This window comes from Trichomycterus rosablanca, chromosome 14, assembly GCF_030014385.1.
Source record: "Trichomycterus rosablanca isolate fTriRos1 chromosome 14, fTriRos1.hap1, whole genome shotgun sequence".
NCBI lineage: Eukaryota > Metazoa > Chordata > Actinopteri > Siluriformes > Trichomycteridae > Trichomycterus > Trichomycterus rosablanca.
The window spans coordinates 20092135-20119530 of NC_086001.1; the positions used below are offsets into that span (position 1 = coordinate 20092135).

Sequence of the window (27396 nt, forward strand, 5' to 3'; positions counted from 1 at the left end):
TTCTGTTTCAGAACTGAACAAGGATTTCTGCTGCTCCTCGTGTCCACGTTCCTCTACAACCCAAAATCAGCTCCACAATCACATCAAGAGCTGCAACCATGATAAATATGAGACTCTGGTGAAGATTAAGACTGAACATGAGGATCTGACGCCCACCAGAAGCTCCAGTAATCAGCAAACGTCCTCTGGTACTGTCAGTATTAACACCTCTCTCAGTCCCACACAGGAAGAAGGAAACGTCTGCTCACAGTGTGGGAAGAGCTTCAAGTTCCAGAGTGTGCTCAAAATACACCAGCGCATTCACACTGGAGAGAAACCGTATCAGTGCTCACAGTGTGAGAAGAGTTTTAATACACAGAGTAAACTCAAAATTCACCAGCGCAGTCACAATGGAGAGAAACCATATCAGTGCTCACAGTGTGAGAAGAGTTTTAATACACAGAGTAATCTCAAAAAACACCAGCACATTCACACTGGAGAGAAACCGTATCAGTGCTCACAGTGTGGAAAGAGTTTTATTACACAGGGTAATCTCAAAATACACCAGCGCATTCACACTGGAGTGAAACCGTATCAGTGTTCACAGTGTGGAAAGAGTTTTAATGGACCGAGTGCTCTTAAAATACACCTGCGCATTCACACTGGAGAGAAACCATATCAGTGCTCACAGTGTGGAAAGAGTTTTTATATACAGAGTACTCTCAAAAGACACCAGCGCATTCACACTGGAGTGAAACCGTATCAGTGCTCACAATGTGGGAAGAGTTTTAATCAACAGTGTGATCTTAAAATACACCAGCGCATTCACACTGGAGAGAAACCGTATCAGTGCTCACAGTGTGGGAAGAGTTTTAATGAACAGTGTGATCTTAAAATACACCAGCGCATTCACACTGGAGTGAAACCGTATCAGTGCTCACAGTGTGGAAAGAGTTTTAATCAACAGAGTAATCTTAAAATACACCAGCGCATTCACACTGGAGAGAAACCATATCAGTGCTCACAGTGTGGTAAGAGTTTTAATCAACAGAGTCATCTCAAAACACACCAGCGCATTCACACTGGAGAAAAACATTATCTGCATCCGGAATCAGATACTAACAGAGTCTGTACTAGATTTTAATCAACAGAGTTTGTGCTGTTAATACAGTTCATGTGGTAAATGTTTACTGTTTGTTTAAGAGTCGTTTGGTAACTGATGATGATTTATTGTAGCGGTTCGCTAAGTGAAGCAATTCGTGCACGAGAATGTGTAGCCTCGTGAAGTTCATTTCATGCCTGTGGATGCATTGTGGGTATGTTTATTTGTTAATAGACATTTTAATTGATGTTTATTAAGAGTATTAGTTGATTTTGTATTACATGCTTGAATCAGGTTAGCTCATGATGCATTAAGTTAAATGAATTTGCACATGTTGGATTATTAGTATTGAAATGCATAACTTGGAATAATATGCATATGGACTTTAAACTTAAATATCATTTGATATTCATGTCTTAATGTGCTGAAGTTTATAAACGTGTTGTTTTTACTGCTTGTAGTTTTACACTACTTCCAGATTGCCATTAAACAGAGTTGAACTAAACATCTGCAGCGTGGTGATTGGTGGAGGAGTTATCTATCTGCCAGTTTATGCAGGGCGTATAAAGGTGGCAGAATAGAGTTAATACACCAGCGCATTCAGACTGTAGAGAAACCGTATCAGTGATCTCAGTGTGGGTCTCAAGAGTTTTAATCAACATTGTCATCTCAAATTACACCAGCGCATTCACACTGGAGAGAAATTGTATCTGGACTCTGTAAACACTAATACACAGGAATCAAACTCAGATGATCAGATTGTAAAAGGTTTAAGAAAGAAAGAACAGAGTTAGAGAAGCATGTTGGAGAACTAATCATGACATTAGAGGAACTGCTTGGAAGAACTTCTAAAGGACAACAGTCTGCTGTTCAACTCCAGCTGCTGCTGTTCAACTCCAAACATGCCATTATTTCAATTTGCCAAACTTAATGACCCTTCTGTAAATGGTTTAATGTGCACACTGCTGCTACTGGCTTGTTTTTCTTTTCTACAATGTAAGTTCATACCTTCAGGTTCATGTTATTTGAGATCTGTGTTTTGTTCATTCATATGAATGCTTTCCATTCTTGCAGGAGTGTGGGTTTACCTTCCACTTCAATAGTGAGGCGTGTCCAGCCCTGTTAAAAACTTTAGCTTAGTTAAAGCAAATAAGGACACATTTAAAATATTCATCTTTTATTACAGGTTTAAAGTTGCATAGCTGACCCATGGTAAAAAAGAACCTCACAGTTGGGATTTTGTAACAGCTCAGCACAGTGGTCAAACTGCACATTTCATTGCATTCTGCCTTTTCTCTCCTACATACCAAAAACAGTCACCATTGCAGGTTTACAAAAACACTTGTGACAGAAGAGCCATGAACACTTTCTAATGTTTATATATTATACAAATGAAATAATAATAAAGTCACAAATTTGTACCCAAGCAACAAGCTGTAATTTATTTCTAGCACCACTAGATGGGAACGACAACTGAAGCTTCACTAACTAAACTGCAAAAGCAACAAGCAGTCAGGACCAGCTTTGTGATTTTATACAGGAATATCCAACAATAACAAAGGACTGAAAAACAAATGAGATCATTAGACTCAAAACAAAATAGTGTAAAGTTTAAAAACCTGCACATTTTGTTCACATTTGTTAGTTTAAATAGTGAAATAATGTTGATGTTTTTACTCTGCCTACTTCTATTTTTTTATTGTAACATCTAAACATTAACAGTTTATTAGAAATGTACAATCTACTGATTTTCATAAAGAGTGGGCAGTCGTAGCCTAGTGCTTAAGGTACTGGACTAGTAATTAGAAGATCGCTGGTTCAAGCCCCATTACTGCCAGGTTGCCACTGTTGGGCCCTTAAGCAAGGCCCTTAACCCTCAATTGCTTAGACTGTATACTTTAACTGTATTGTAAATCGCTTTGGTTCAAGGAGACTGCTTAATGCTGAAAATGTAAATAAAGAGATAAAATTAATATTGAGCAGAATTAAGTTCACCTTATTGGTCCGGCCCTCCACAACAGTCCCAGTTTCTTATGTGACCCCTTGGAAAATTTAATTGCCCACCCCTGATTTAAACCCTGTTTTACAGTACAAACACAGCAGCTTCTTGTTCTTCTTTTGATGTTTAATGGCGGTTGGCAGAACTTTAGACGCACCAGCGCCACCAACTGGACTGGAGTTGAACAGCAGCTTAGCAGTAAAACATCTCCATTAGCCCTGTATCTCTCAGCTACAGTGTTGGGGGGAACTTTTTTTTCTGTAACGAAGTAATGTAACACGTTACAGTTACGTATTTGTAATGACATTACAGTTACTGTAATGAGGGATGAGTCGTTCACGAACGAACCGATTCTATTGAACGACTCTTTGAAATGAACTAAAGAACCGAGTCACTCCTCTAGTAGAAGGACAAATATTAAGGAATAAACTTGTTTAATGATGTTAAATCTGATTGGATCATGGCGTGTATGTTTTAAAGCAGAAACAAACACAGACACATCTCTGCACAAGAGAGGATTTTTAAAACTAAATAAATAAAGTAAATAAATGGAATTTGTTTGTAGATGTGATTCCAGTATACAGTATTTGTTTGGGTTTAGAATGTAACGTGAAAGTAAAGTAATGAGGAACGAGATGACATTTTCCAGGAAGTAATGAGTAAAGTAATCCCATTACAATTTTAGTTAAGTAATAAGTAATGAGTAATGGATTATTTTTTGAGTAATTACCCCAAACACTGCTCAGGTAGCTTTAGAGAGGACTACAGTCAGTCCTAGACGTTCTTCCATGCAGTTTCTCTAATGTCATGTTTTGTTTTCCAACTCACACATTCACACCAGTAGAAGCTTAAAAATAACACTACAAACCAACTAGTCTATAAGCACAAGAGGATTCATCTTTATAGATGGTGCCGTTTATGGTTTTACACTTTAATTAAGTCAGTGCCTGTGTGAACAATGGTCACAAGATCTCCATATCATATTTTTTTTGGGTGGCCTAGAGGATAATTTAAATGAATAAAATGTACACAAATCATACATACAAAAACCTAACCTAAACAATTTTAAGTTTTTAATTACTTATTTTAGTTTCAATACAACATGAAGCTGGCAAGAAAAATAAAAGTAAGAGAGGGATGGGAGACCGCCAGGGTCAAGGGACTGAGACAAGGAGAGGCAGACACATACGCAGAGATGTAGACAAACTAAAACTTTATTAATAACAATAGCTAATAACAAGAGCTAATAACAAGAGCTAGTAACGAGAGCTAAACACAAGAGCTAGTAACATAGCTAGTAACGAGAGCTAAACACAAGAGCTATTAACATAGCTAGTAATGAGAGTTAAACACAAGAGCTATTAACATAGCTAGTAATGAGAGCTAAACACAAGACCTAGAAACAACAGACCAGACCAAGCCCCAAACAAAGCACACAAACCAAAATGAAGTCAAACACAAGTCTAATAGTTCCCAAATTTTGTGGACAAGCTGCCTCCTTTTATCAGGAGCAGCTGGAGCTAATTAGTTCAAATAAACTAATTGAAAAGGGGGTGTTGGCTGGAGACTCAGGAGAGGGGGGCGTGGCACACAGGAGCTCAGTGTTACAGCTGGAAGCTTTTATCCACACACACCCACCTTCACTCCAAACCTCCTGTTACACACTGACCCAGCGGCTTTTTCTTCATCAAAGCTAATGTCCAAGGCAGTTAAACAAAGTTATTATAATTTATCTATTGTAATATTTAGATTATAATTTCCTGTAGTACGAGCGGGACGGGTAAGTGTAGCATCTCTCCTATATAAATATTTCTTTAAATGAAAAGACATGTGAAACAGTTGCAGGATGATACATAAAAAGTAGATGTGTGTGTATTATTTAAAACTAAACTGAATGATAATTTGTTACCTTCAAATAATTGTGCAGCATGTGTTCCTGATTTACATTCAGTGTTAACAAGTAAATAAGGACCCACCGTGACCCTGACCAGGTGCTAAAAATAAAAAACCTTACCCCAGCTAGCAAAAAATGTATGGCCCAGTATACACATTTACATTACATTTTCAGCACTTAGCAGACGCCTTTATCCAAAGCATACAGTCTAAGCAATTGAGGGTTAAGGGTTTGAACTGGCAATATATATATATGTGTGTGTGTGTGTGTGTGTGTGTGTGTGTGTGTGTGTGTTGGTATGTATGACTTATGGGGACAATATTCCTGAATACATACCGTCATTATGGGGACTCTGGGTTTATAAGGACACTTTTGGTGTCCCTGTAAATCCTGCATGTTTAATGCTGTTTTTTAAGCCTTTAGTGATTTACACTTTATAAAAGTAGACTGGATCTGTAGGTAGTTCTGAGACACAACTACTACAGTAGTTAGATATTATAAATGATAAACGGTTCCATGGTTACTGGTTTATTTAAGAACGGTCCCGGTAAACCTCAGACCGGTTTTGTGTAAGCGCTTGTGTATCTACAAAATCGTGAGTTAGAGCGTCGGCTGGATACACACTCCCGCCAAAATATACACACAGCCGCGCGCCCGGAGGAGCCTGAACACATACAGCGGAGTCCCAGAGGAGTTTCTCAGGAGGTGAATCTCCTCATATTCCTTCACCTGGTATGTATTTTTATCTTCAATATATCATCTAAAAACACGTATTTGTAAAAATAATACACATGAATTAGTTTGAAATGTGGTGATTTGCGTTTCTTCAAAAGTACATGAAGCAGAGCGCTGATTAACAGAACAGAAACACAGGCGGACACTGTGCCATATCAGAGATCTTCCCTACACACTCGCTCCATATGCCCCTATAGTGCACTTAACATTCTTAAAGGGCCAGACACTATATGTGTAATTCACATAACATGGCAGGTGAGACATTAGAAAACAACTTTCTTTCTTAGAATAGCTCCTTTTTAAGGAAAAATACATACATATTACATACATTATATATATAATTTTATATATTATCTTATTACTGTGTGGAGTTTGCATGTTCTCCCCGTGTCTGTTTGGATTTCCTCCCACAGTCCAAAGACATGCAAGTGAGGTGAATTGGAGACAATATACATGTATATATATATATACAGTGTATCACAAAAGTGAGTACACCCCTCACATTTCTGCAGATATTTAAGTATATCTTTTCATGGGACAACACTGACAAAATGACACTTTGACACAATGAAAAGTAGTCTGTGTGCAGCTTATATAACAGTGTAAATTTATTCTTCCCTCAAAATAACTCAATATACAGCCATTAATGTCTAAACCACCGGCAACAAAATTGAGTACACCCCTAAGAGACTACACCCCTAAATGTCCAAATTGAGCACTGCTTGTAATTTTCCCTCCAAAATGTCATGTGATTTGTTAGTGTTACTAGGTCTCAGGTGTGCATAGGGAGCAGGTGTGTTCAATTTAGTAGTACAGCTCTCACACTCTCTCATACTGGTCACTGAAAGTTCCAACATGGCACCTCATGGCAAAGAACTCTCTGAGGATCTCAAAAGACGAATTGTTGCGCTACATGAAGATGGCCAAGGCTACAAGAAGATTGCCAACACCCTGAAACTGAGCTGCAGCACAGTGGACAAGATCATCCAGCGTTTTAAAAGAGCAGGGTCCACTCAGAACAGACCTCGCGTTGGTCGTCCAAAGAAGCAGAGTGCACGTGCTCAGCGTCACATCCAACTGCTGTTTTTGAAAGATAGGCGCAGGAGTGCTGTCAGCATTGCTGCAGAGATTGAAAAGGTGGGGGGTCAGCCGGTCAGTGCTCAGACCATACGCCGCACACTACATCAAATTGGTCTGCATGGCTGTCACCCCAGAAGGAAGCCTCTTCTGAAGTCTCTACACAAGAAAGCCCGCAAACAGTTTGCTGAAGACATGTCAACAAAGGACATGGATTACTGGAACCATGTCCTATGGTCTGATGAGACCAAGATTAATTTGTTTGGTTCAGATGGTCTCAAGCATGTGTGGCGGCAATCAGGTGAGGAGTACAAAGATAAGTGTGTCATGCCTACAGTCAAGCATGGTGGTGGGAATGCCATGGTCTGGGGCTGCATGAGTGCAGCAGGTGTTGGGGAGTTACATTTCATTGAGGGACACATGAACTCCAATATGTACTGTGAAATACTAAGCAGAGCATGATCCCCTCCCTCCGGAAACTGGGTCGCAGGGCAGTGTTCCAGCATGATAATGACCCCAAACACACCTCTAAGACGACCACTGCTTTATTGAAGAGGCTGAGGGTAAAGGTGATGGACTGGCCAAGCATGTCTCCAGACCTAAACCCAATAGAACATCTTTGGGGCATCCTCAAGCGGAAGGTGGAGGAGCACAAAGTCTCGAATATCCGCCAGCTCCGTGATGTCGTCATGGAGGAGTGGAAAAGCATTCCAGTGGCAACCTGTGAAGCTCTGGTAAACTCCATGCCCAGGAGAGTTAAGGCAGTTCTGGGAAATAATGGTGGCCACACAAAATATTGACACTTCAGGAACTTTCACTAAGGGGTGTACTCACTTTTGTTGCCGGTGGTTTAGACATTAATGGCTGTATATTGAGTTATTTTGAGGGAAGAATAAATTTACACTGTTATATAAGCTGCACACAGACTACTTTTCATTGTGTCAAAGTGTCATTTTGTCAGTGTTGTCCCATGAAAAGATATACTTAAATATCTGCAGAAATGTGAGGGGTGTACTCACTTTTGTGATACACTGTATATATAGTGTATCACAAAAGTGAGTACACCCCTCACATTTCTGCAAATATTTCATTATATCTTTTCATGGGACAACACTATAGACATGAAACTTGGATATAACTTAGAGTAGTCAGTGTACAACTTGTATAGCAGTGTAGATTTACTGTCTTCTGAAAATAACTCAACACACAGCCATTAATGTCTAAATAGCTGGCAACATAAGTGAGTACACCCCACAGTGAACATGTCCAAATTGTGCCCAAATGTGTCGTTGTCCCTCCCTGGTGTCATGTGTCAAGGTCCCAGGTGTAAATGGGGAGCAGGGCTGTTAAATTTGGTGTTTTGGGTACAATTCTCTCATACTGGCCACTGGATATTCAACATGGCACCTCATGGCAAAGAACTCTCTGAGGATGTGAGAAATAGAATTGTTGCTCTCCACAAAGATGGCCTGGGCTATAAGAAGATTGTTAACACCCTGAAACTGAGCTACAGCATGGTGGCGAAGGTCATACAGCGGTTTTCCAGGACAGGTTCCACTCGGAACAGGCTTCGCCAGGGTCGACCAAAGAAGTCGAGTCCACGTGTTCGGCGTCATATCCAGAGGTTGGCTTTAAAAAATAGACACATGAGTGCTGCCAGCATTGCTGCAGAGGTTGAAGACGTGGGAGGTCAACCTGTCAGTGCTCAGACCATACGCCGCACACTGCATCAACTCGGTCTGCATGGTCGTCATCCCAGAAGGAAGCTGACACACAAGAAAGCCCGCAAACAGTTTGCTGAAGACAAGCAGTCCAAGAACATGGATTACTGGAATGCCCTGTGGTCTGACGAGACCAAGATAAACTTGTTTGGCTCAGATGGTGTCCAGCATGTGTGGCGGCGCCCTGGTGAGAAGTACCAAGACAACTGTATCTTGCCTACAGTCAAGCATGGTGGTGGTAGCATCATGGTCTTGGGCTGCATGAGTGTTGCTGGCACTGGGGATCTGCAGTTCATTGAGGGAAACATGAATTCCAACATGTACTGTGACATTCTGAAACAGAGCATGATCCCCTCCCTTCGAAAACTGGGCCTCATGGCAGTTTTCCAACAGGATAACGACCCCAAACACAACCTCCAAGATGACAACTGCCTTGCTGAGGAAGCTGAAGGTAAAGGTGATGGACTAAACCCAATTGAGCACCTGTGGCGCATCCTCAAGTGGAAGGTGGAGGAGTTCAAGGTGTCTAACATCCACCAGCTCCGTGATGTCATCATGGAGGAGTGAAAGAGGATTCCAGTAGCAACCTGTGCAGCTCTGGTGAATTCCATGCCCAGGAGGGTAAAGGCAGCGCTGGATAATAATGGTGGTCACACAAAATATTGACACTTTGGGCACAATTTGGACATGTTCACTGTGGGGTGTACTCACTTATGTTGCAGCTATTTAGACATTAATGGCTGTGTGTTGAGTTATTTTCAGAAGACAGTAAATCTACACTGCTATACAAGCTGTACACTGACTACTCTAAGTTATATCCAAGTTTTATTTCTATAGTGTTGTCCCATGAAAAGATATAATAAAATATTTGCAAAAATGTGAGGGGTGTACTCACTTTTGTGATACACTGTATATATATATATATATATATATATATACTTGTGAACTGATGAATCTTGTGTAGTGAGTAACTACCGTTTCTGTCATGAATGTAACCCAAGTGTAAAACATGACGTTAAAATCCTAATAAACAAACAAACATGATATTATTATATATAGTATTATTATATTACATATATAAAATTGATTTGCCTGCTGGATTTGTCCTATTTATTCTTCCATATTTTTTGTCCTGTTACAGCAGCATGACTGAAAGACGGAGAAGACTCAACCCAAAGAAACATGCATGTAGTATTATTTCACTGGGAACTGATCAGTACAACACAATTGAACAAAGATACATAAATGAGGTGAGAATATGGATGTGTATTTTTCCTGAATGTGGGATGTCAAAGTAGTAAATAACAGTACAAAACCTTTCTCTTTAAATTATATTTGGCCAGTTGATTTCAAAAGGGTTCTTAAAAGGATTTAGGAATTAAGATAAAGATGGTTAGCTTTTTATGCAAAAGTCAAGTAACTAACAACAGAATGAGGTAAGAGTAGTATTGTCAGAATATCTGCTTGAGGAAATTCGTAAGGTGTAATTTTAATTTTATTTATTTATTTATGACCTCTTTCAGGTCGTAGCATATTTGCAAAAGTAAATATCGAGAAATAATTTTATTTTACAGTACAAAGGTCAGAGTCAGAGTCAGAGAGGTTTTATTGTCATTTCAGCTACATACAAGTACATATTGAAACGAAACAGCGTTCCTCTAGGATCACGGTGTAACATGGTACAAAAAGTGCAAGACAATACAAAACAGTGCAAATACAACAATAATACAAAAATCCTATAATAAATAACTACAAAAGATATTCCTAATTATCCCTAATCTAAACAAGTAATTAGAAGACAGGACTAAAGACAAGTGTTAGTACATGATGGTGAATAGATGGTACAATGGTTCATGAGGTAGTGACATGTACATTAGCAGCGTAAAATTGGCAATGCAGATAAGGTGCCTAAAAAGTAAATAAGGTGCAAAATACAAGTACAATTGTACGCAGTACAATTTCCGAACCAGACAGTGATGCAGCCGCTCAGGATGCTCTCGATTGTTCCTCTGTAGAACGTGGTGAGAATGGGGGGTGGCAGATGAGCTTTCCTCAGTCTTCTCAAAAAGTAGAGACGCTGCTGGGCTTTCTTGCTGATGGAACTGGTGTTGAGGGTCCAGGTGAGATTCTCCTCCAGATGAACACCGAGAAATTTGGTGCTCTTGACGATCTCAACAGATGAGCCGTCGATGTGCAGTGGGGAGTGGTCCCTTAGTGTCTTTCTAAGTCAATGACCATCTCTTTGGTTTTATCCACATTCAGAGACAGGTTGTTGACTTGGCACCAGTTCGTTAGATGTTGTACCTCCTCTCTGTACGCTGACTCATCGTTGTTGCTGATGAGTCCCACCACAGTTGTGTCGTCTGCAAACTTAACGATGGAATTCGAGCTGTGCATTGCTGTACAGTCATGCGTAAGCAGAGTAAACAGCAGTGGACTGAGCACACAGCCTTGGGGTGCGCCGGTGCTCAGTGTGGTGGTGCTGGAGGTGTTCTTACCGATCCGGACGGACTGAGGTTTCTCAGTCAAGAAATCCAGGATCCAGTTGCAGAGAGAGGTGTTCAGGCCTGGCGTGCTCAGCTTTCCAATTGGATGCTGAGGAATGATGGTGTTGAATGCTGAGCTAAAGTCTATGAACAGCATCCTGACGTAAGTGTTCTTTCTGTCCAGGTGTGTAGAAGCCAGGTGAAGTGTGGTGGATATGGCGTCGTCCGTTGAACGGTTAGGACGGTACGCAAACTGCAGTGGGTCCATGGTGGGAGGCAGTAGGGTCTTAATATGCCTCATGACTAGTTTCTCGAAGCACTTCGTGATGATAGGCGTGAGTGCTACGGGACGATAGTCGTTGAAGCATGACACAGATGACTTCTTTGGCACGGGTACGATGGTGGTCGTCTTGAGGCACGTTGGAACGATGGCGCTGCTCAGGGAGATGTTGAAGATGTCAGTGAATACATCTGCCAGCTGGTCTGCACATCCTTTGAGCACTCGGCCAGGAATGTTGTCTGGTCCAGAAGCTTTCCGTGGGTTGACTCCGTGCAGAGTTCTCCTCACGTCCGCTGTGGTGAGACGAAGCACCTGGTCGTCACAAGGTGGGATCATCTTCCTCGCCAACATGTTGTTCTGCGCCTCGAACCGAGCGTAGAAGTCGTTCAGCGCATCTGGAAGGGAGGCATCACTGTCACAGACGGGTGGGGTCGTCCTGTAGTTGGTGATGGCCTGGATGCCCTGCCACAAGCGCCGTGTGTCACCGCTGTTCTGGAAGTGGCTGTGGATGTTCTGGCCGTGTGCGCGCTTTGCTTCTCGGATCGCCCGGGACAGTCTGGCTCTCGCTGTTCTCAGAGCCAACTGGTCACCTGCTTTAAAAGCGGAGTCTCGGGCCCTCAGCAGTGCACGCACCTCTGGAGTCATCCACGGCTTCTGGTTGGGTCTGGAAGTGATGGTTCTACACTGTAAAAAGTGAAAAGTGACAGTGGTTGGTTGAAAGCGTTTTGGTTATTTTGATTAACTCAATAATAAGGTTTTTTTTATCTGAACTGATTTTCTGGTTTGTGTACACTTAAATGTACGTTTAGTTCTACAAAAGTAACTTTTATGCGTTAATAAGACTTTAATAAATCGTTTTTCATGTGTGATGACGTTTGACGTTTTTAACGCACTTATACGTGCTCACGTACTCCCGCCCACTGTATCGGAGGCAATCAGACTGAGGCCCTTCTTCGCGTGGAGTCCATTTTTCAAAATTGTTCCTCGCAATTAAACGCCAGGTACGTTTACTCTTTTAATGTTACTTTATTTTTTGATATTGATATTATTTGTGCATATATTTAATCATGTGTTGCGTATTTAAACTTGTTTAATCGATAATGTTTCTAGCAAGATTCCGACCACTGCAAATGCTGACCGTTACGCAAATGTTCAAATAAGTTTGTCGAAACTGGTGAAGTAAATATCTTCATCACTTTTGTAAATCATGAGCGGTTCTTGCTTTTGATGTAGATGAGAGCAGAAAACGTTACAGAACCAATCAGAGACAAAAGTTGGTTAGTTCAGGATAAAATGTTCTGTAGTAAATGGTGTTTATTTTAAACCGCTACATTCATTAATAACAGTAAAAACGGAGAGATGACTAAGAAAAGAAACTTTATTTATGCAACACTTTCTACTTTCTGTTTCTACTAAAGATGTTTCTACTAAAACATTTGCCAATCCCATGTAATTTGTTGCTTTATAGTTACTGTAAATGTTAGTTGTAGTTTCATGTCTAGGTTTTAAATACATCTAATTTATCTGCAGACCTGTTAGATTAATGTGAGAAGGGAGTGTGTGCTGAGGTCGCTCATAATCTACCTTGGAGAAGATGTCTAATAAAGAAATCTAATAAAGGAATTTTCGGTAAGTGATTGATCACAATCAATGTTTGTGTTGTTGTCACTCAACATTTTATTAGATAATCATATGTCTAATAAAGGTTCACTTATTGTTAGTGGAAATACAAAGCTCTTTGTATCAGGGTTTAACTCTGAAATGTTGAAACAGATTGCTGGGGAAGTGTGAAATGTGGCAAAAGAAAGTTAAGTTCAGTAAAACTAAAACATTTGTATTAAAATATTTACATACATACACACACATTGTATATTTTTGTTCTTTGTTAGTGGTGTTGGACACATTAAAAAAGAAATACATAACATTTGTGCTGTCGAATCTTTCCATGAGATTGTATGAACGTTGAGCCAGATAAGTAGAAGTTGTGTGTAGATGCAGATTAGTTTACTATAGAACTAACTGTATATTTTTATTATTTAACAGGATATCCAAGCTGATGAGGCAGTACAGGATCTGCAAAAACTCACTTTGGCCATTTTTGTTGTTCAAAACGGAGATTCAAGACTGATTCATGCACCTGAAGATGTGGGAATTATTATTGAAGGTGTTGAAGTAATTAATGAACTTCCTTTAGTTGCATCTGCAGTTGCCATGTTGTTTGGACTAATATATGCACTAAACCTGAGCTATCCAAAATAACTTAAATGTACTTTTGAGGTTATCCAAAAGGTGTTTATGCAGCTGGAGCCACAGAGGAAATCGTGCAAAGTACAAACTTTATGTACCAAACTTCTTTCTGCTGAAACTGAGTGATCGGGATCTGTCCAAGTGGTAAAGACAAGTGAATTTATTAGGTACATCTTATTGTGCATTTTATCAGCTCTGCCTACCATATGGATGCACTTTGTAGTACTTCAGTTACAGAATGTTGTTCATCTCTGCATAGCTTTTTTTTTTTTTTTAATCAAAATTACCCTGAATGCTTTCTCCAATGATTTACTGGTCAGGACTAACATAGAGCAAGTACTATTCGCGTGGTGGATGATTCTCAGCACTGTAGACACACTGATGTGGTGGTCTGGTTAGGATTTTAATGTCATGTTTTACACCCTTCAGTTACATTAATGACAAACGGTAGTTACTCATTACATAAGGTTCATTAGTTTACAAGGTTCAAACACAGTCATGGACAATTTTGTATCTCCAATTCATGTTTTTGTACTGTGTGAGGAAACCGACGGCAGATGCTTTTTTTTATCCAAAGCAGCTTGCAGTACTGTGACAGTATACTTTCTAAGCAATTGAGAGTTAAGGGCCTTGCTCAAGGGCCCAACAGTGGCAACCCGGCAGTGGTGTGGCTTGAACCTTCTGTTCCTTAGTCCATCACCTTAACCACAAGGCTAGCACTGCACCAAGTGTTTAAAAACTCCAGCAGCACTGCTGTGTCTGATCCACTAGTACCGGTGTGACACACACTGAGTCATCCACCACCCAAATAGTACCTGCTTTTTGGTGGTCCTCTGGGGGTCTAGACCAATAAAGAACAAAGTAAAGCAGGCCAAGTATGCAGTACAGCAGATAGACTATAGCCTCTAATTGCACAACTACAAAGTTAATCTGTATGTAAATAAGTGTAGAAACAAAACCTTTCAGAATGTTTTGGAAGTGTTTTGTAAAGTTTGGTGTTTGGCTTTTTGTACCCTGTTCTGTCTGCTTGTTGCAAACCTGGGTGAGGGAGGGGTTGGTTGTGTTGTTTATAACATTTTATAATGTCTCCAGAATACTGAAAAACTAACTGGATTGTGTTTTGGATTGCAAAATAAACAATTTGAAAACAATGCATTGTGTCATCTATACCATCTTTGTTATTTAAAAAAATTAAAATATTGGGTAGGTCAAATTTAAGATCTTCAGTTTACAATAATCTAACATGGTTAAGTTGCATAAACGCAAAAAAAAAAATTACTATTAATAAAAAAAATTGGTCTAATTGATGTATAATTTAGCTTCCATACAACTTAATATTTTAAGTTCAATCAAATTAATCTTTTTAATTATATAATCTAAACTATTTAGGTTGAACAAAACTAATTCAATTGCTTGTTACCACATGAAGTAATTTTTTTAAGTAAATCCAACGAAATAATTTTACAGTGCACTCTAAAAAATGATTCAGCACATTAGTAAATTAAACAATATAAGTCAGTTCAACAAAAAAAACTAAGTTTGTTACATTTGTTCAAATGTTTGAGTTTGGGCAACCTAAAAAGACATTATTTTAGACAAACTCAAAATTGTAAACTTTTTCAACGCATTATTTTTGCTTTAGTACAACATCATACCAATTTTGAGTTGAGCCAACTAAAATATCTGAGTTGTCTGAACAAAGAAGAGAAGAGCATCAGAAGCTCTACGTTCTGTGACTGCGCATGCGCACTTCTCCGAGTTGAGTTGTAACGGACGAGGACGACGCTGAAGTTTTGGATTTTGCCCTGACCTGCCCTGAGGTAGGTATTCAGCTATTCAACATAATACAAGTTATGTTTAAAACTTAACAAATGCATAAACAATAAACTGACTGAATAATGAGTGGAATTACTAGGATTTTAGTTTCACGTATTTTCTCAACCAAAGATTTCAAATATTGTATGGCAGACGAGTGCGAGTTCTTTTCAAATTGTTAATTTATATAAAGGTTCACAAGTGTAATCTATTTGCAAATTTGGGCTTGTCGGTGACAATTTAACCATTTTCGGTACACAGAGAGAGCTGTTAGCTGACATGCTAGCGGGTTATGATGCCCATAGGTTTGAATGGCCTGGGGCTAACTGTGTTAGCTTAATAAGCTAAACTTGTCTGTGGTACAGCACATTACAAAACAGTCTGTTACACTTAATTATGTTGCAAACTTTTAAACATTAATATGCTTATTGTCAATTTATTGGAATTTTGCTTACATACTTGAACTTTAGCTGATTTACTGTGCTTGTCTTAATTGATTATTAAACGAGAGCTAAATCATCATATTGTTTAAATGTAAATATATTATTTTAAAATTGTTTGTGTTTTTTATTGCAGATTAATATGCAATGCAATCCCAGTCCAGAAGTACTACTGAAACATTACAGATTGTGTCATTACCAAGGGCGCTCCTGGCCATTGCCGTGTTTGTATCCTGACTTTGCTTACTATACTAGAAAACTAGTTTGTTTATTGATGCTAATTATACTTTTGCTGGAGTGGCACAGGTTTATGGCTTAAAATAAATGTCTGTTGTTAAAGTCAAATAAACGTTTTAATAAAATTTTCTTAAATTGTCTTAAATTTCTTTCATAGCTACTTGTTAAGAGCATAACATCATTTTGCAGATGTTTTTACTCAGATAGACTTACAATTGTAAGCCGTAGCCTAGTGGTTAAGGCACAGGACTAGTAATCCAAAGGTTGCTGGTTCAAGCCCCACCACTGCTAGGTTGCTGGTTCAAGCCCCACCACTGCTAGGTTGCTGCTGTTGGGCCCTTGAGCAAGGCCCTTAACCCTCAGTTGCTCAGACTGTATACTGTAACTTGTAATGTAAGTCGCTTTGGATAAAGGCGTCTGCTAAATGCTGAAAATGTAAATGTAAATGTAATTGTGGCTGAATACAATACAAGCAATTGAGGTTTAAGGGCCTTGCTCAGGGCCCCAACAGTGGCAACTTAGTGGTGGTGGCGCTTGAACCAGAACTAGACCAGTACCTTAACCACTGAGCTACCAACTGCCAGTTCAGATATGTAAAAAACTTTTGCCTGTAAAAAAAATTTAGTAACTGCTTTTTTATAGTTAAAAAACAACACAGTTTAGTAAACTAAAAGTAAAATGTTTAGTCAGCCTTAAAAATCTAAAGGTTAAGCTGACTTGAAAATGTAAGGCAATCGGCTGCCTCACCTTTTTAAGTTTTCTCAACTTCAGCAGCCCAAAGCAGTTGTGCAACTTGCTTTGCTAAGTTAGGTTGTTAGTTCACTCAAATCACTATTTAAAGTTGGACAAAATTACTATTTGATTGTACTGTATATGCAAGCCCTTTTGCTGCTTGTTAATTGTTTGCACTTTTAATAAATGCAGATATTGTATTTGATGACTGGAAATTGATTTATTTGAGTGGTAGTTAAGTGTGCTTATATTTTCAGTAATACAAAAGCAAAAAAAATTAAGGCAATAGTTTGCATGGATCTTTCTATGTTGGTGGAACTTAAAAAAATGAGTTGGTACAACTTGAATTTGTAGTCCTTCATTTTGACTTTATTTAGTTGTGTTTATTACAAAACCTGAGTAGATTCAACTTAAAAATATTTAAGTTGACTCAACGTACTGATTTTAGTTATACTGTGATAATTTATTTAAGTATATTTTAAGTGGCTTAGATAGGTTCCATTTACTTAATAAAACAGAAAGTTAATTCAACTCAAAAAGATCCATGCAAACTATTGCCTTAAATTTTTTAAGTAATTTCAACACCACATTTTTTACAGTGCAGACGTCTCTGAGACGTATATGTGCTATCAGGGTTCACATTCACATGTTTTTGCTGTATGTGTTATGTAGATAATATTTAGTTGATTTTATGTATTTTTGACATTTTATTATTATTTAAGTGAAGCTTTTTACAAGTTTAGAGGTTTTGTGTTTAGCTTCACTGTATGTATGGTGCATCATTAAACTGTTATACATTATTCTATTTTGTATTAGATGAGATGGTTTCTCTCTGTATTTGTAAATGACAGCTAACAATAATGATCCGACTCTTTTAAGTGTTTTGTATAACATATCAAATGTTGGACTTCATCAAAAAGAATCGACTCCTTCAGCTTCCAACTGCTCATTGCTGAGTACTATCAACTTAGTGAATTGACTCTTTTGAGTCTATTCCTGTCGTTCAACTTAAAGAACCGGATTGAAGAATCGACTCATTTGATTCATTTGAACACGCAGACTCACTCGCTCTCCCGCTGTGAGCTTCTCAAACTGAACTGCGTCTTTCTGTACATGAGGAAGAAATCTATGTAGAGATCTCAAATAACATGAACCTGAAGGTCTGAACTTACATTGTAGAAAAGAAAAACAAGCCAGTCCTACAAGCACAAATATCCACCTGATAAGTCACCAGAGACCGGCTGTCCAAAGTGGAAGAACGTTCTTTTGGTTTCTGTAGATGTTAAATGAAGATACTCGCCCAACAATAAGAACTAATTCACAGTTTACAAACAAACAAAATTCAGAATAAGTAACAGAAACAGACACAGACTTACTGTCACTTTTAAACTACTACCTTGACTTGTGTTGAGTTAGGAGATCTGCAGTATGATGTTGTTTGGTGTTTGTTGGTGATGAAAAGAAGTCTGGTCTATAGAATCCACAATTAATGCCAACTTCAGTGGTTATACAGTTTGAAAAAGTATTATGGGATGGTCTGTACTAAAATTACACATTACACATTTCTAAATGTTTTAAATGTTGAATCAACATGTTTTCTTCTATTATATCTTAATTAAAAACAACTATTGTGAGATTTATATCCACTTGTTCTGTCTGCATTCCACAGGAGTAAAAAAGTAATAAGTAACGTTTACTCTGAGTACATTTTAAACGAGTTACTTTTTACTTGAGTAGATTTTTAGACTTGTAATTTTACTTGTACTTAGGTAAAATTAATTAAAGTAATAGTACTTTTACTTGAGTACAATATTTTAGTACTCTTTCCACCTCTGTATTGTAGCAATATGGAGACTTTTTGTTTAAATGTACCAACATACCTGAGTGAAATGTTAATGTTCCCAATACATCTGAATACAGAATATCAACAAACTATTAATGTTCAAAGTGTAATTAGCGATATATTATCAATATGGAGACTTTTTTTTAACAAATGTACCAACAGAACTGGGGTAAATGTTGATATCCTCAATAGAGCCGAACACATAATTCCAGTTATCAATCAATGCTAAGTGTAATAATTGATATATTATGATATCACTAATAGCTGAACCCAGAATTCCAGTACAATAACAATGCTAAGTGTAGTTATTGTTAGCTTAGCAAAAAATGGATGCTTTTTGTTCAAATGTAACAACATGCCTGAGGAAAATGTCGATATCCTCAATACAGCTGAACACAGAACTTCACTTAGCAATCAGGGCTACCAATAAACCAACACAACCTTGATGTTCTTATTATACCAAATATCTTTTACCTTAGTGCCATACGTGAGCTGAACTATGTCAGTTTACTCACTCCTATGTGGACTTTGTGGTACTCAGACCACACCTCTGTTATGTTGATTACAGCACACAGACCGCTCACCAGTTGCTACAAACCAGAACTAAAACGGGTAAAGACCGGGCTAGCGGTAGCCTTCTCTGCTCTTCAGTACACTGACTGGGACGTGTTTTTATTTATCTAAAAACAGGACAGAAGCTTTCAGGAATCAATAATGAGACCGAGGATTAAGGTTCAATATGTAGATATTTTATTAGCAAACAAGCAATAACAAGCAAAATACATAAATGACACATAAATGACCATAACAATACTAATTCTAGACTGGATAGGTGGCCATTTGCCCAGACTGTAGCAACTGCTTAAGTACAGTGGGGCCAAAAAGTATTTAGTCAGCCACTGATTGTGCAAGTTCTCCTACTTAGAAAGATGAGAGAGGTCTGTAATTTTCATCATAGGTACACTTCAACTATGAGAGACACAATGAAAAAAAAACATCCAGGAAATCACATTGTAGGATTTTTAAAGAATTTATTTGTAAATTATGGTGGAAAATAAGTATTTGGTCACCCACAAACAAGCAAGATTTCTGGCTCTCACACACCTGTAACTTCTTCTTTAAGACACTTCTGTCCTCCACTCATTACCTGTATTAATGGCACCTGTTTGACCTCATTATCTGTATAAAAGACACCTGTCCACAGCCTCAAACAGTCAGACTCCAAACTTAACTATGGCCAAGACCAAAGAGCTGTCGAAGGACACCAGGAAGAAAATTGTAGACCTGCACCAGGCTGGGAAGAGTGAATCTACAATAGGCAAGCAGGTTGGTGTGAATAAATCAACTGTGGGAGCAATTGTAAGAAAATGGAAGACATACAAGATCATTGATAATCTCCCTTGGGGTCAAGATCTCATCCCGTGGGGTCAAAATGATCATGAGAACGGTGAGCAAAAATCCCAGAACTACACGGAGGGACCTGATGAATGACCTGCAGAGAGCTGGGACCAAAGTAACAAAGGCTACCATCAGTAACACACTACGCCGAGAGGGACTCAAATCCTGCAGTGCCAGGCGTGTCCCCCTGCTTAAGCCAGTACATGTCCAGTCCCGTCTGAAGTTTGCCAGAGAGCATATGGATGATCCAGAAGAGGATTGGGAGAATATCATGTGGTCAGATGAAACCAAAACATCACTGCTCTAGAGGAGATCTGCATGGAGGAATGGGCCAAAATAGCAGCTACAGTGTGTGCAAACCTGGTGAAGACTTACAGGAAACGTTTGACCTCTGTCATTGCCAACAAAGGTTATGTTACAAAGTATTGAGTTGAACTTTTGTTATTGACCAAATACTTATTTTCCACCATAATTTACAAATAAATTCTTTAAAAATCCTACAATGTGATTTCCTGGATTTTTTTTCTCATTTTGTCTCTCAAAATTACAGACCTCTCTCATCTTTCTAAGTAGGAGAACTTGCACAATCAGTGGCTGACTAAATACTTTTTGGCCCCACTGTATATTAAAACTCTTTCCACACTGTGAGCACCCATATGGTTTCTCTCCAGTGTAAATGCGCTTGTGTGTTTTGACTCTGTTGATTAAAACTCTTTCCACACTGTAAACACTGATACAGTTTCTCCCCACTGTGAATGTGCTGGTGTATTTTAAGCTCGCTCATTGTATTAAAACTCTTCCCACACAGTGAGCACTGAAACGGTTTATCTCCAGTGTGAATGCGCTGGTGAATTATGAAAGCACTCTGTTGATTAAAACTGTTACCCCTTTTCCACCGGTTCCGGTCCGTTCCGGTTCCTGAACTTGATTTGGAACCGGTTCAATTTTTTTTCAATCTGGCCCCACAGAATACTTGGTTTTTCAGCCCGAACCGTGACGTCACATGTGGGTGTGTCATGTTGTACAGCATAGCGACAGCAACAATGGCGTCTGCTGGTGTCTCGTATGGAGCTTAATGCTGCATTTTTATCTTTTAAAATTCACCTGATTGGATTTTGTTGCTGATATTTTCAAAGCGCCTTTAAAAAGATGAAGTGTGTGATACCACGCGGTAAAAGTGACCCGGACAGAACGAACAACGCTTAACGTGAAAAATAAACCATAACGTGGCTTATTATAGTAAAACACTAAGCGATGAATTTGGGCAGTACAGCGCACTTATAACGAGTAATCGTGTTTCTATGTCGTATTTTAGTACATTCAGCCACTTTACACTTTATTTTTTACGTGAAGCTTTTTTGACTCTCCCGAGAACCTCGAGCTGCATAAACACCACACGTGAAGTAAATCCAGCTAAACACAGATACATGTGGAGCCTTTAGGCTGGATTTGATGGTTATTTGACACAGATGGATGTTCTTGTTGTGGAACTTTAGTGATGTTTTATAGCAGTACTGATCAAATTGGTTATTTGCACCAAGAGTCGCGGTGAAAGCAAACAGAACAGAACCGGTTCAAGAACCATGGTGCTTTTGCTGGAAAAGGGGTAACTGTGAGCACTGATATGGTTTCTCTCCAGTGTGAATGCGATGGTGTAATTTGAGATTACTCTTTATATTAAAACTAGAGATGCATGAGTTAACCGCGCTTATTAACTTGAACTCGTACTCTCAAACGAGGCTCCGATACTAAACATCCGATACCGTGTGCCTAAAACTCGGCTCTCGATCACCAAGTGTGAACTATTCAGCAACTCGATCCGACCGGCTCGCCGAGCGCTCGGCTGGGAATGAGTGACATGTCGAACAGCCAATGAGAACGCAGGATACGGTGTGAGGGGAAACGCAGGAGAGGAGTGTAAACAGGTGGGACGGGCGTAATATAATTTATATCAGAATACACCAGCACACACACACATTTTACAGTATTTCTGACCTGATCGTTCTCTACAAAACATAACAACAAATCACCAACATTGCAAAAATATTTATTAACCTCTAACTCACTACAGAACAATCCATGCTATTCGTGTTGCCAAATCCACTCAGATTCATTTATTTTTCTTCCTTGATTTCATCACATCAGCGCACAAACACTTTGATCACTCGCTACTTGTTGACGTGCATTTTTGGACGTGGTATCATTAAACTTCTCGTCACTTCTCACGTGTGTTTTTGTTTTTAAAAAACGGTATTTGTGAGACCGTTGGTTTCTGTTCAGTGCGTGTACTCAAAGGGAAAAATAAACTTTTCCACTGCACTATTTTACACTAAAAACTACACTATTCCATAATGCTCCAGATTGCATCATTCTAAATAGGTATCGTATCGGCAAGTACAAGAATACATGTACTTGTACTCGGTTGGGAAAAAAATGGTATTGATGCAGCCCTAATTAAAACTCTTTCCACACTGTGACCACTGGTATGGTTTCTCTCCAGTGTGAATGCGCTGGTGTCTTTTCAGACCACTCTGCCCATTAAAACAAAGATCCAAAGAGCCATGAGACACAATACCATCCATGAGTTAAATTAAGAAACAAAAAATGTAATCTTTTTGACACTTTAATCCAATTAGCATAATAATTTGAAATGCAGTCTACTTTAAGTTTACATTATATCATATCGTATATCACTACTTCTCTAAAGCATATGAGTTTTTTTGCCATATCACCCAGCCCTACTGGAAGTGATGCTTAATTTAATGGACATTTAATAACATTTGTAGCTTAAATTTCCTGAGTGTCTGCAAAACAAAAGTGTTCTTATGTATCGCGAGTGAATATCGTTATCTCAAAGATATCGTGATATTTTTTAAAGGCCATATCGCCCACCCCTAGTGTTGTGTGCATACTGCACACTTCTGTACTGAAAGCGCCGCATACTTCCTCCAATGTAGTACAGACTCTGTTAGTATGCGATTCTGGATGCAGCTAATGTTTCTCTCCAGTGTGAATGCGTTGGTGTGTTTTGAGAGCACTCTGTTGATTAAAGCTCTTGCCACAATGTGAGCACTGATACGGTTTCTGTCCAGTGTGAATGCACTGGTGTATTTTGAGATTACAATGTTGATTAAAACCCTTCCCACACTGTGAGCACTGATACGGTTTCTCTCCAGTGTGAACGCGCTGGTGTGTTTTGAGATTACTATGTGTAATAAAACTCTTCCTACACTGTGAGCACTGATACGGTTTCTCTCCAGTGTGAACGCGCTGGTGTCTTTTTAGATGACTCTGTCCATTAAAACTCCTCCCACACTGTAAGCACTGATACGGTTTCTCTCCACTCTGAATGCGCTGGTGTATTTTGAGCTCACTCTGTCTATTAAAACTCTTTCCACACTGTGAGCACTGATACGGTTTCTCTCCAGTGTGAATGTGCTGGTGTCTTTTCAGATCACTCGGGAACCTGAAGCTCTTCCCACACTGTGTGCACTGATACGGTTTCTCTCCTGTGTGAATGCGCTGGTGTATTTTGAGAGCACCCTGGGTACTGAAGCTCTTCCCACACTGTGAGCACTGATATGGTTTCACTACTGTGTGAATGCGATGGTGTACTTTGAGAGCACCCTGGGTACTGAAGCTCTTCCCACACAGTGAGCACTGATACGGTTTCTCTCCAGTGTGAATGCGCTGGTGTATTTTAAGAGCACTCAGGCACCTGAAGCTCTTCCCACACTGTGAGCAGAAGTTTCCTTCTTCCTGTGTGGGACTGAGAGAGGTGTTAATGCTGACAGTACCAGAGGACGTTTGCTGATTACTGGAGCTTCTGGTGGGCGTCAGATCCTCATGTTCAGTCTTAATCTTCACCAGAGTCTCATATTTATCATGGTTGCAGCTCTTGATGTGATTGTGGAGCTGATTTTGGGTTGTAGAGGAACGTGGACACGAGGAGCAGCAGAAATCCTTGTTCAGTTCTGAAGCAGAAAATAACCAAATACATTTATAACATTATAAATAATCAAACACATTTATAACATTATAAATAATCAAATACATTTATAACATTATAAATAATCAAATACATTTATACCATTATAAATAATCAAATACATTTATAACATTATAAATAATCAAATACAATTATAACATTATAAATAATAAATACATTTACAGTGTATCACAAAAGTGAGTACACCCCTCACATTTCTGCAGATATTTAAGTATATCTTTTCATGGGACAACACTGACAAAATGACACTTTGACACAATGAAAAGTAGTCTGTGTGCAGCTTATATAACAGTGTAAATTTATTTTTACCTCAAAATAACTCAATATACAGCCATTAATGTCTAAACCACCGGCAACAAAAGTGAGTACACCCCTAAGAGACTACACCCCTAAATGTCCAAATTGAGCACTGCTTGTCATTTTCCCTCCAAAATGTCATGTGACTCGTTAGTGTTACTAGGTCTCAGGTGTGCACTGCTTTATTGAAGAGGCTGAGGGTAAAGGTGATGGACGGGCCAAGCATGTCTCCAGACCTAAACCCAATAGAACATCTTTGGGGCATCCTCAAGCCGAAGGTGGAGGAGCGCAAAGTCTCGAATATCCGCCAGCTCCGTGATGTCGTCATGGAGGAGTGGAAAAGCATTCCAGTGGCAACCTGTGAAGCTCTGGTAAACTCCATGCCCAGGAGAGTTAAGGCAGTTCTGGGAAATAATGGTGGCCACACAAAATATTGACACTTCAGGAACTTTCACTAAGGGGTGTACTCACTTTTATTGTCGGTGGTTTAGACATTAATGGCTGTATATTGAGTTATTTTGAGGGAAGAATAAATTTACACTGTTATATAAGCTGCACACAGACTACTTTTCATTGTGTCAAAGTGTCATTTTGTCAGTGTTGTCCCATGAAAAGATATACTTAAATATCTGCAGAAATGTGAGGGGTGTACTCACTTTTGTGATACACTGTATAACATTATAAATAATCAAATACATTTATAACATTATAAATCATCAAATACATTTATAACATTATAAATAATCAAATACATTTATAACATTATAAATAATCAAATACATTTATAACATTATAAATAATAAATACATTTATAACATTATAAATAATAAATACATTTATAACATTATAAATAATCAAATACATTAATAACATTATAAATAATAAATACATTTATAACATTATAAATAATAAAAATACATGTATAACATTATAAATAATAAATAAATTTATAACATTATAAATAATAAATACTGTTAGTAATTGTTAAACTGAGATCTGATGCTAAAGTCCTGTAACGTGATTCATCCTGCATTCATCATTTCCTGCTCACACTGATCTGCATGAGCACAATACAAGCTTTCACTGTATGATGCTTCATCCCAGGTTCCTCTGATTCTATTCAATCCAAATCTTATTTTACTCAAGATAAAAAATATCTTACTGAGTTCATCTTTATCTTCAGGTTCTTCCTTCTTCACAGGCTTCATCTGGAAACCTCCACACTGTTGGTCCTCTGGGGTGAGGTGTTCCTCAGAGGTGACGTGTTCCACAGGGATTAAAGATCCTTCACCTGAAATTCCTCAATATGTGAAGAAGAAACTCAACAACTGGAGGAAACTGAAGGTTGTGGGTTTAGTTACCACAAATAAATACTACTTACATTTAATCCAGACTGGAGTGTATCAGCACTTCTCCACAGGACAGTATGGTACAGTACAGGTTCTAATCCCACTATCCACATTCTCTTATTATTTCTATTATACTAACCACACTGTACTGTACTAACATGGCAAATTGCTCCACATTTACTTACAGAAGTAACTTCCATCTTCTTCCTCCTCCTTTTTTATTAGTTTCTCTTGGAATCCTTCATTTTGTAGATCTATGGGGGTGACGTGTCCCTCTTCTGCTGACTGCATTATTAAAAGATCTGACAGACAGACAGACAGATAGACAAATGTACTTTATTCCCTATTAAAGAGAAATCCAGGAAAATTCTTTCAGACTGTTTTAACTGTTTATTTTTAATGCTGTGAGGCTGTAAACAGAGTGAAAATGTTGAAACTATTGTGGGACTGAGCAGCATCAGACAGAAAAGACTTCTAATAGAACTTTTTGGGTTGGTTTCACAGACAGGGATTAAGCCTAGTCCTAGACTACACAGCATTTTGAATGGAGATTCTCTATTTAAAGCTAAATGTAGTCCTGGACTATAAGCCTTAATCCCTGTCTGGGAAACAACCCTTTGAGTTTGGTGGAAGTGGTTTTGTGGCCCAAAGTGAAATGATTAAGTCTGATTTTCTTTACATCTAGTTTATCAACTAGGCTGAAGTTAGTTAGTTATTCGCGGCTTCCGATTCGTTTGGTTACTTATTCGCAGCTTCTTATTTAGCGGCTGAAGTTGGTTCCTTATTCATAAAGGGAGCGTTCGCCATGGATATTTGCTGCACACTTTATATTTTACCGACATAAATCAACTAAATGAAGACGTGAACATAATTTTTTTGGCTGATTCTCATCGTGATATTGTCAATGTAAAAATGTGATTCAAATATAATTTATATATTTACTTTGTAAAATATTTTTTCAATTCATTCTTTCAGGCTGCATTTCCACTGTAAGGAAAACCTATTTTTATTCAGAAGCATACTGGTGGCATAATTCAAGTCGGGCCAGACAAATAACAAATCTATTATACAGAACTGGTCCCTCTCTGTAAGAAAAAGTTGATTTTAGCCTGGCCCAAGTTCATTTTATACCTAAAATCTAACTGCCAACATGGCACACTCAGCAATGGTGCACATGAAAATTCATTCAAAGGGGCAATTTCAGAAGCATACTGGTGGCATAATTCAAGTCGGGCCAGACAAATAACAAATCTATTATACAGAACTGGTCCCTCTCTGTAAGAAAAAGTTGATTTTAGCCTGGCCCAAGTTCATTTTATACCTAAAATCTAACTGCCAACATGGCACACTCAGCAATGGTGCACATGAAAATTCATTCAAAGGGGCAATTTCAGAAGCATACTGGTGGCATAATTCAAGTCGGGCCAGACAAATAACAAATCCATTATACAGAACTGGTCCCTCTCTGTAAGAAAAAGTTGATTTTAGCCTGGCCCAAGTTCATTTTATACCTAAAATCTAACTGCCAACATGGCACACTCAGCAATGGTGCACATGAAAATTCATTCAAAGGGGCAATTTCAGAAGCATACTGGTGGCATAATTCAAGTCGGGCCAGACAAATAACAAATCCATTATACAGAACTGGTCCCTCTCTGTAAGAAAAAGTTGATTTTAGCCTGGCCCAAGTTCATTTTATACCTAAAATCTAACTGCCAACATGGCACACTCAGCAATGGTGCACATGAAAATTCAT

General features: G+C 38.6%; 1 long non-coding RNA gene and 1 pseudogene across 1 annotated transcript; both read left to right on the plus strand.

Moving 5' to 3' along the window:
• The first annotated feature begins 538 nt into the window (after positions 1 to 538).
• The window catches only part of LOC134326172 (zinc finger protein 585A-like), a 64306-nt pseudogene continuing 37448 nt past the window's right edge, over positions 539 to 27396 (plus strand).
• Positions 12210 to 14671, plus strand: LOC134326082 (uncharacterized). The gene is made up of 3 exons (XR_010014484.1): positions 12210 to 12274; positions 12804 to 12902; positions 13317 to 14671. It is a non-coding gene; the product is annotated as an uncharacterized LOC134326082 (long non-coding RNA).